Source organism: Mirounga angustirostris, unplaced genomic scaffold (assembly GCF_029215605.1).
Source record: "Mirounga angustirostris isolate CCGP_5_RB_7025 unplaced genomic scaffold, mMirAng1.0.hap1 SCAF_7, whole genome shotgun sequence".
Lineage (NCBI taxonomy): Eukaryota > Metazoa > Chordata > Mammalia > Carnivora > Phocidae > Mirounga > Mirounga angustirostris.
The window spans coordinates 101,062,968-101,073,123 of record NW_026991715.1 but is presented as its reverse complement, the minus strand read 5'-3'; positions in this window follow the sequence as shown (position 1 = coordinate 101,073,123).

The window sequence follows — 10,156 nt, the reverse complement described above, 5'->3', positions numbered from 1 at the left end:
GTTATGCCTTATGAATTTTAGTAACTAAGATTAAATACTAAACGTGGGCTGTAGTCTGTCTGCCTGTTTATTTTCATGGGTAATATTTCTTTCTTACTTCACCTGTCACTTCACCTGTGAAATGATGGGAGAACCTTTTCACAAATTCACAGCTCTTTAAAAGGACAGGTGTGTTGACCACAGCTAGTAAAGGCCTAGCATTTAGTGGTTCACCTTGCCCCCATTTGTGTTGGTCACTGATTTTCGACAAGTGGACAATTGTCTGGTAATTAATGAATTCACACTCAGATTTCTAGGTAGAGTTTTACCAGTGACCTTCATCTTAGAGCTCTTTTGTATGAAAACTTCAGGATTAATATGATGCTTCCACTGAACCCTGGGTGGAAGAGGGACTTACTTTGGGTCTACTAAAACTTCTGAATGATACCGAGGGAGGTCACTTGTCAATGCTGATTATGATTTTACTTACAAAAACTTTGATTTACAGTAAAATGTGCTAAATCTTGGAGAACCCAACCCTTTAAAGACTGCTGCAAGTAGAGGATATTGTGACATGTCTGCAGAAGGTTTTGCTCAAGGTCCTCCATTACTCTGGAAAATGCTTATTTTATTTTATTTTGGTCTTTTCTAGTTACACCTGATCTTGGTGAGGTTTCTTTTTCTCTGCTCCTGGCCAGGCTGCCATGCTCTACATCATTAACCCTAAACTCTGGGGAACTGATCCCCTGACAGCCTCTTTGATATTAGATTAGATTCCTTCCAGGCTGCATTTAATTGACTGAGTTCCTAGGGGGAATAGCTGGTTCCTGTTTCCTCTGTTTTACTTGGCCACTCTTCTTTAGTAGCTGGCTTGCAAATTCACTGTGCCTCCGTGAAGAAGGAAGTGTGACAGATGAAACAAATGCCTGTGATTCTGAATTCTCCTTCCCCCCCCTTCTAGTAACATGTCTACAGTTAGACCTGTCAATGAGCATCTTTGTTCTTTTTGAATCCTCTTCCTCCAAGTAATAAGAAAATGACTTCTTTCTTTTCTCTTATGTCCTTTGCATTGCACCTTATCTATTTTTCTGAAAATGAAAGAAGAGAATACTGGTAATTAGAACATCAGTTCTTTTTCCTTAGCTCAGATGTCTTCACTTCTGTTTTTAAACTTTTAAAATCTTTTCCTTTTTTTTTTTAGATGTATATTTCTTTTCTTTCTTTTTTTTTTTTTAAAGATTTTCTTTATTTTATTTATTTGACAGAGAGAGAGATAGAGAGAGCAGGAGCACAAGCAGGGGGAGCGAGAGAGGGAGAAGCAGGCTTCCCGCTGAGCAGGGAGCCCGATGTGGGACTCGATCCCAGGACCCTGGGATCATGACCTGAGCTGAAGGCAGACGCTTAACGACTGAGCCACCCAGGCGCCTGGAAATCTTTTCCTTTTTCAAATGACTCTAATATTGTTAACATTTTTGCTGATCTTTCATTTTCTTGCAGTGATCAAAAAATTAAAACCACCTTGTTTTCTCCCAAATTTAAAAATAATATGTGCTCAATCTCAAAAATTCAAACATTATAGAAATGTATAATAAGGAAAATAAAAAATACCCATAATAATAACACTCTTTTCCTCCCCCAAAACTTAATCTTTATTTTTTGATGTCTAATTCTCCTGATTTATGTGTGTGTACACATATTATATATTATAAAATATATATTATATATACAGTGTTGATTTTTAATGGTAATACTATCACCTTCCAACAAATTAAAATAAGTCTGGGGGAGTGGGTAGTTAAAATTCATGCTTACTTCTCCTCTAAGACATATCTGGAGGCCCTTAAGCAAACACCCTGGAGTCTAGTTTGAATTCAAGATTTATAATTGGTTGAAATATTTAAAATGTGGTTGAGTCACTGAAACCCCTCTTTCTAAGTCCCTTCCATCACCCAGTAGAGCTCTGAAATGTTATACATGTTCCCTGATGTCACCAGCTGCTGATGTCAGCCTCTTTATTCTCTGCCCTTGGCCTTCATTCTGTCTGGTGTGTCTCCCTTTGATATGATATAGTTCAGGGTTAAGACCAAACTGATTGTTGAGTTTGGACTTTACTACCTCTATGGCCCTGAGAACATTTCTTGATCTACAAAATGGGAAGAATGTCAGTTATTATGGTTAATTTTTGAATTTCTCACTGTGTCTGAATAATCACAATTGAGAGTTTATGAGAGACCCATTTGCAAAGCACTAGTTCGCCTTCTCCTTAAGAAAGAAACAGAGCTTTGAGGTAGGGATAAGCTGGGCAATGATTAGATGTACCTCTCAACTCCCCAAACTGTGTTCACCCTAAAACCAAACTGTTTAAGCTCACTTTGCCTCCCCACCATGCCCAATGTTACAATAAATTTTATAATTTGTTTTTTCTCCTGATAAAATGAATTAATTATACTTCAGGCCCAGGGCTTTTGATGGTGACTTTGCAGATATACCAATGAATTAAAAATAATTTTGTGTCAGTCAATAGACTACTGCCAGAGTGATGCTTTTAAGTTTTTTTCCTGAATCTCTAAGTAAGATAAAGTAGCTGAGCCAATAATAACAGCCTCTCTTTTTCTTGGGTCTTGGCATGAAATAACCCCATGAGGAATTTTCCTTACACTTCATTCTGGTGTGTAATCCTTGGAGGAAAGGCACAGGGAGAAGCTGGTCCTGCTCAAGTGAACATAAATTGTGAGAGGACCTTTAAATTCTCTGAACTCTAGATACAGACTAGAGCTGTTGAAATTCATCTATGACATCAAGAAAAAGCCCCAAGACCTAGTAGGATCTTGATATCATTTGGATCCCAAATCTGCTCAAGTCCTGTAGCTCCTCCAGGGATGGGAAAGATGTTTCTAGAAGAATCATAACATCAGGCACACTGTAAGCTACATCTATCCCAAAGCATGACATGCATGATTCTTGAAACCAAGGATGGACAAATAGATGAAGGGGGCTTGGAGATTGGTGATTACCATCTTTTTTCTCCTTTGTTCTAACATAGCAAATAAATGAGCTGTGTGTGTATGTGTCCCATTTCAAAACTGCATAATTTGCATAAGCCGTGTGGGGTAGCTAAGAAAAGTTAAGAGAGGTGGGAAATGAATGGAATTAGCCCACACAAGTCGTTCTACAACACCTGTAGCACTGTGCACCTGCAAACACTTACAAAAATGATTGCTGTCATGGTGGTAGATGGTTCTGGCACCTTTCAGAGGCTTCTTGTTTCTTTATTCATATCCTTTTCCTGATTCTAATGGATCCCTGTCACTCCATTACACTATAAGTTATCACCGTCTTCATCTGTGGTGACCTCTTTATTCCCAAAGCTAATGATACTGAGTCCCTGAGGTGGGGAGGAGAGGAATGCTCTATTCACAAGAATTAACCCTTTTAATTTGGCTCTTTGAAAGTTGCAATGTTTGATTTGCTTTTTAAATTTCTAATTGCTCCAACCTTGAAAAAAATTGAGAATAAATCTTTTTAGGGACTCTGTTGGAGGGTAACTCAAATAGCATTCACCCAATTTCATATTTAAAATTCTTTCCCTCTTTATGCTAATCAGAGACTCAGGATTGGGTTAAACACTTTAGTTCTTCTTATTTTTAGATGACTTTATAACTTACTAAAATATATTTATGTCATGTCTATTTTATGCCAGGTATTCTTTTAACATTGAGAAAATATAATTTCTATGTGCTAATGAAGTGCTTGTATCAGTGGGAGAAATAGGAAATAGAGTTCCAAGTGGAGGACAGAAAGTATAGGACCAAGCCAGGAATAAGTCTAGAAGGCCAGGGAGACTGGAGAAGAGTGAATAGCGAGCAGGGTGGCCCAGAAGAAACCAGATTGTATAGAGCTCTGTAGACCATGGCAAAGAGTGTGGATTCTAAATCTACTGAGGACCATTCCTGTTTAAGAACTATCCCAAAGTTATCAGGACTTGTCTCATTGTCACTTCTCCCTGGAGATCTATCAGGGCTTCTCATACACCATATTGCATTCATTGTAAGATGAAATTTTTAAAAATATTTTTTATATCTCTGAATTTGGGATATGACCAGTGATCGAGAATGTCTTAGCATAGTGTCATTGTTTATTTGATATCATTTGTCTTTCCTGGTGGTAAATAAAATAATGGGGCATCTTATAATTGGTGATGTCTTTGGTTTGGTGAAATATGGTATGTCCAGGTTTCTAAAATGATTTACCGTTGACCTCTTTTTCATCTCCCTAGCTTCATAGTGACCTGATAGAATAGCGCCACCATCAGAAGCTTTTAAGTATTAAGGCATTTTCTTATAGTGAGAATGGATGCCTTTTAACCATACACACTTGAGAATCAGTCCTCCTAATTGTGCATTTTCATGATGATTGACTGGAAATAGGAATGTAGCTTATAGCTCTGGGACAGAGTTTGTCACATGCAGAGCTAACTGGGCCACAAAGTAAATGAATCCACTATCTTGACTTTGTTGCTAGTTTGCACTAACTGAGCTAAGCAAATAATAATAAACGATCTGTGGATTTGGCGTGTTTTCTGAATTTGTGTTTAACTTTGATGATTCTTGCATTTCCTTTTGAGGTTTTTATTTTTTTATTTTATTTATTTATTTTTTTAAGATTTTATTTATTTGACAGAGAGAGAGAGCAAGAGCAGGAACACAAGCAGGGGGAAGTGGGAGAAGCAGGCTTCTTGCCGAGCAGGGAGCCCGACGTAGGGCTTGATCCCAGGGCCTGGGATTATGACCTGAGCCGAAGGCAGATGCTTAATGACTGAGCCACCCCGGCGCCCCTCCCTCTTGAGGTTTTTAAACTGTACGGGATCCCTTTTTTTTGGTGACTGGACCTGTGGAGTTCCCCTATTAAAATAATTGGTTGCTTTCTTTCTCTGCTACAGATTCTGAGCTCCCTGAGGGCAGGGACTATACCCTTCATTTCTGTATTTTTAGTGCCTACTAGAATGCCTTGCTCATGGTAGGTATTCAATAGAAAATGATTAAGTGGATGAAAGGACTCACAGTTCACGACTTCATGTAGCTTATGGTCTGAGGAATAGCTTGCTTCTTAACATATTGAAAACTTAAAGAGATTCCTAGTTTAGCAGGGCCACACATGTGTGCTGCAACTCACACATAAAAATAAAGTGGCTCTCTTTATGATATATATAATTGATCTCATCTTATTCTTGGACTCCCATTTCTGTTGACAACAGAAAATATTTAAACTTCATGTTTAAAATTAGTCTCTTCCAGTATAAAACAATCTTTGGGTAAATAGCTCAAAGTTCAGGAACTTATCAAGTCTATTCCTTTCTTTTTTTTAAAGATTTTTTATTCATTTTGAGAGACAGCGAGAGCACAAGCAGGGGAGAGGGGCAGAGGGAGAGGGAGAGGCAGGTTCCCCACTGAGCAGGGAGCCTGACACAGGGCTCTGTCCCAGGACCCTGAGATCATGACCTGAGCCGTGTTTTTTGGGGGGACCGACATCATATTGGTCCCAAACTGCCATGGTGTGAGGAATCCCAAGCCAAAGAAGCCATGCATGTGTTTCCAGCTGACATGAACTACAGCTGACTTCTCTAGTTGATAGCTACCACTGACAGCCAGACATCTGAGTGAGTCTTCAAATGCTTCTAGACCTCATCTCTGAAGTCTTCCAGCAGAGACTTCAGCCAACAGGTAGCAGAGCCAAGTTGGCCATGTTGTATCCTAAGTTTCTGACCCACAGAATACATGAACATAACAAATGGTTGTTTTAGGCCACTGAATTTTGGTATAATTTGCTATGTAATTCTAGTTATACAGCCCTTTCTCCCCCCTCTTTCTTCTCCCTCCCTCTCTTCCTTCAAAATACAAATTTCTTCAAAGATTCAGAATATTTGAAAGATAGTCTTAAAAACAAGGGGTATTACTTCAGGACCATAACTAATGAGTATTTTAGTCATGGGGTATTTTGAAAAAGTGTGTTATGAAAAAGCATTCACTTTTTTTTAAAAGACTTTTGTTAGAGCCAAATTATATGAAATTTTTGTTTTTTTTTTAAGCTCAGGACAGTACCACCAGCCTCACCCCAGGCCAGAAGCAATTTTCATTAGAGAAAAAAATGCTTTTCATTTCCTCAAATGGTAATATGTGCACCCAAGTAAGTACAAAGTTGAAAGTCAAAAGTTGTGATACAGCTGGCTGCATTACTTGATCTCTATCTTTATGTTAGTCGCATGATTATTGGAGTTCGTTGTCACAGCAGGGCGGGGAAAGGACATGGCAGCATCAAAGGAAATTACATTTGCTAAAAAATATGGGTGAAAATGTCCTCAGCAATTACCACAGGTCATCTGTGCTGCACACAGCAAATGGCAGAGAAAAAGGGCTTCCTGTGGGAAGGAGCAGAGAGGAGGATTAGAATTGGGCTATTGTGCTGTGCAGAATCAGAAGAGACCCCCCGTGGTGCAGGCTTGGAGTAAACCGCGATATTAGTATAATGGGCTGTAATAAATTACTAGTGGTTTTAAGATTTCTGTTTCATTCTATCAGGTCAGCAAAAATGCCATTGTCTTTCCTTGCTTTGTGTCATCTGCCACTACCCCTTTAGACTGAGATGATTCCCATTCTATTCCAGCTGGCTGCCTTTAGATTTTTGAATTAGCACTCAATATATTTTAATTCAATTTGGAAACTAATGGATGCCTGAACTTATTTAGCCCATCCATTCAAGCATCTTGAAGTGCAATTCTGATTGAGGCAATTTTTCTAATTACAATTTTAATTCTTCATTTTTCTATCTCTCAAAAAAATTAAACTCTGCTCTATTGGTGACTGTAAAACTCTAGGTAAGCAGTATAGGGAAGTAGAATCTAAGTGGTTCTTCTAAATTTTTTTCTGGTCAAGTGGAAAGATAAGTATTACATAATGTTAGATTTATGTCAATTGTAACAGTCTTGTGTATAACTCAGCATCTTTTTACCCAGATTTTAGGGGTGGTGTGGAGGTCAAATTGTGATTCTCCATCAGAAAAAATGAAATAAAGACCTAAATTAACATGGTCAACCAATCAGAGAGGTGTTTCTCTTGTAACCTAGTTTCCAGGGGTTATAAAAGAGTTCAGATATTTGCATTTTAAGGACAAATTCAGCATCTTTCTGCTTCAATAAGCTAAGTATATATTCTCCATGTCCCTTTGTTTTGCTTTTTGAAAAGCTCTTTCTTCACAGTGGGCGAGAATGCTGGAAGCCAGAACAGAAAGTGAGTTACCGCTCTCTCCTCCTCCTCCTCCTCCTCCTCCTCCTCCTCCTCCTCCTCCTCCTCCTCCTCCTCCTCCTCCTCCTCCACCACCACCACCACCACCACCACCACCACCACCACCACCACCACCACCACCACCACCACCACCGAATGTTATTTTCCTGTGTTAGCAAGGATAAAGTATCTGGACAGCCTTTTAGTTGAGCAATGTTTAATCAACTAGAGTATATGGTGGTAGCTCTTTTCTGGTCTGTTCATCAAGCTTTTCCATCTCTCCTTTTTGGGTAGTTTACCAAGCTTGGCCCTTGAATAGAGGAGTGGCTGGAATTATGGTCAGGGCTTGGTTCTTTTATCTATCTCCCTTGCAACAGAAATTAGTCCTAAGCATGGGCTCATGAACCATGCAAAGACCAGCAGAGTTTTTAAATGATAATTGGTACACAGACACTGGGACAGAGAGGCTCACATTTTCTGATAAGGGTACTTGTTTTGGTTGTGGTTCCATGTTTTCTGCCATTCTAATTTTTGAAAAAGTGACACATAAATGCAAAGAGAAACAGTGTTGCAGTGATGGACGATGGATAAGAGAGAACATGTGTATCTCAACAGCTTGGAGTTGCTATTTTTTTCCTCCAGGTCCTAGATTTCTGCAGCCTTTCCATTAATTTCATAATGTACTCCGGTATTCAGTTACATTACCAACATGTTTCTCTTGTGCAAAGGTTCTGTGACCTGTAACGAAGTCATTTTTAAATTGGCTTGCACAGGAAGGGATGTGCATTACCTTCTGTCATGAGAGATACATGGGACTGGCCATTCCTATTACCTTTTTTTAATACTCTTATCCTCTTTCTAGAAATTAATTCAGGAGATCTTTTTTAACAACCTACTGTGTATTGTTTATTGAGATTGTGAAGACCATAAGAAAAGAATTCTACTCTTAATGAGCACCCAGACTCTTTAGGGAGACCGACATGTAGATAATCACAAAATAGGCCATATTACCTAAAATATTCTGCAGAGCACTGGCCCTACAAATTATTTTGTGAAGAATGGGATTCCTGGCTCCAAGGCTTTCATGACTGTACAAATTTGGAAAATATATTAAACTATAATCTCTTTTTAAGTTTCACAGTACATATAAGATCTCAGAAATATTACAGAAATGCTATCTCTCTAGCTAAATATTTCACAACTTAATGAAAATGAAAACCCTTGGTACCTAAATGACCTATTGATATTCCATGCGACTAGAACTCCTCAGAAAGTATTTGAATAGAGATAGTTATGGGAGAGTGGAGATGGGAGAATTAATTCGCCTTTGGAGGGGATGGAAATGGCTTCAGAGAGGAGGTAAGAATTTGAATTGGGAATTAATGAGTGAGTTCACCAGCTTAGTAAAGGGAAAAGGTATTGTGAAAAAAGTTACAAGATGTGAAGAGGTAGAGATATAAAAATAAAACTATGGTTTATTGGGAATATATAACATCCCACGGAACTCCAAAGGGTATAGAACAGAATAATAACCAGACAGAGATAAGAAAGGAAAAGAAGATTGGGAAATATAGAGTGTCAAGACAGTTGGAACTCATGCTGTAGTGAAGAGCTACTGAACATTCTTCTGTGGGGCATGCATTTTATTTCAGTCATAGCCCTTAAAATTTTGGAAAAAAATTTTTTTTTTTTTTTTATTATCTAGGGCATTTTTCCCTACTGAAGTGTTTAAAATTTTGCTTATTGGCAGAGTGAACAGACTAAAATGGAGGGATCTAGTTTAGAGAGAATGAGGTTTTTTTTTTTTTTTTTTAAGATTTATTTACTTCAGAGAACTAGAGAGAGAGAGAGAGAGAGCGTGCAGTGGGGAGGGGCAAAGGGAGACTGAGAGCAAGAATCTCAAGCAGACTCCCCGCTGAGCACAGAGCCTTATTAGGGGCTTGAGATTCATGATCTGAGCCAAAATTAAGAGTCAAACGCTTAACCAACTGAGGCACCCGGGCACCCCTGAGTTTTGTTTTCTTCTAGTCTCTAAAAGTTTATCCCTCCAATATTCTATCTTATTTATATAAAACCTGGTTTTAAATTGGAACATGCTTGGTGATAAACAATTAATACCTTCTGGTGTGAACCATTAAGGATATTTGCATTTTAATAAGCTCTATTTAAGATAAAAATGATTCTCAAGTCCCCTCCATTCCATTATACCAGTTTAAATTCCTCTGAAACTGATTTAGAATTCCATCTCCTCCCTAACATCTTTCTCATCAAGTCTACCCACTCATTCATTTAATAAGTGTTGTCTGAGTGCTTGATGTCTGTTAGAATCTGTTGGGTCCTAAAAATCTACAGTGGGAGAGCTCCCAGTCTCAGTGATCTCTGAGTCTAATGGAGAGACAGAGAAGCAGACAGAATTCCAATATGATACTATGATTAGGGTAGATATAATAACCAGAGGAGTAGTTAGGTAGAATACCTACTAGGTTTGTGGTATACATCTCTTCCTTCTGTTTGTGTGAGGGGTCAGAGAGGGCTTCATGGAAGAAATGACATCTAAAGCTGAATGCAGAAGGATGAACAGGAATAATCCAGGCATAAGAAAATGAATGAGCATGAGGTCATTCTGAGCAGAGAGAAGAGAATATACTAAAGACTGGACAGGAGACCTAAGTGTTCAGTTTGGCCTTGAATACAGGGAGGATTTGAAGGAGATTAAGACTGAAGAGGCAGGCAGAGAACGAAGGACTCTCATATTATTTGAAGTCATTTGATTTTTATCCTGAAGTCTATGGGGCATCATCAAAGTGGTTTAAGCATGGATTTGATTTGTATTAAAAAACACTAATCCAGGATAAGTATTGGGGGTGGGGGCAAGGAAGGAAGCTTCAAAGGCTCCTGAA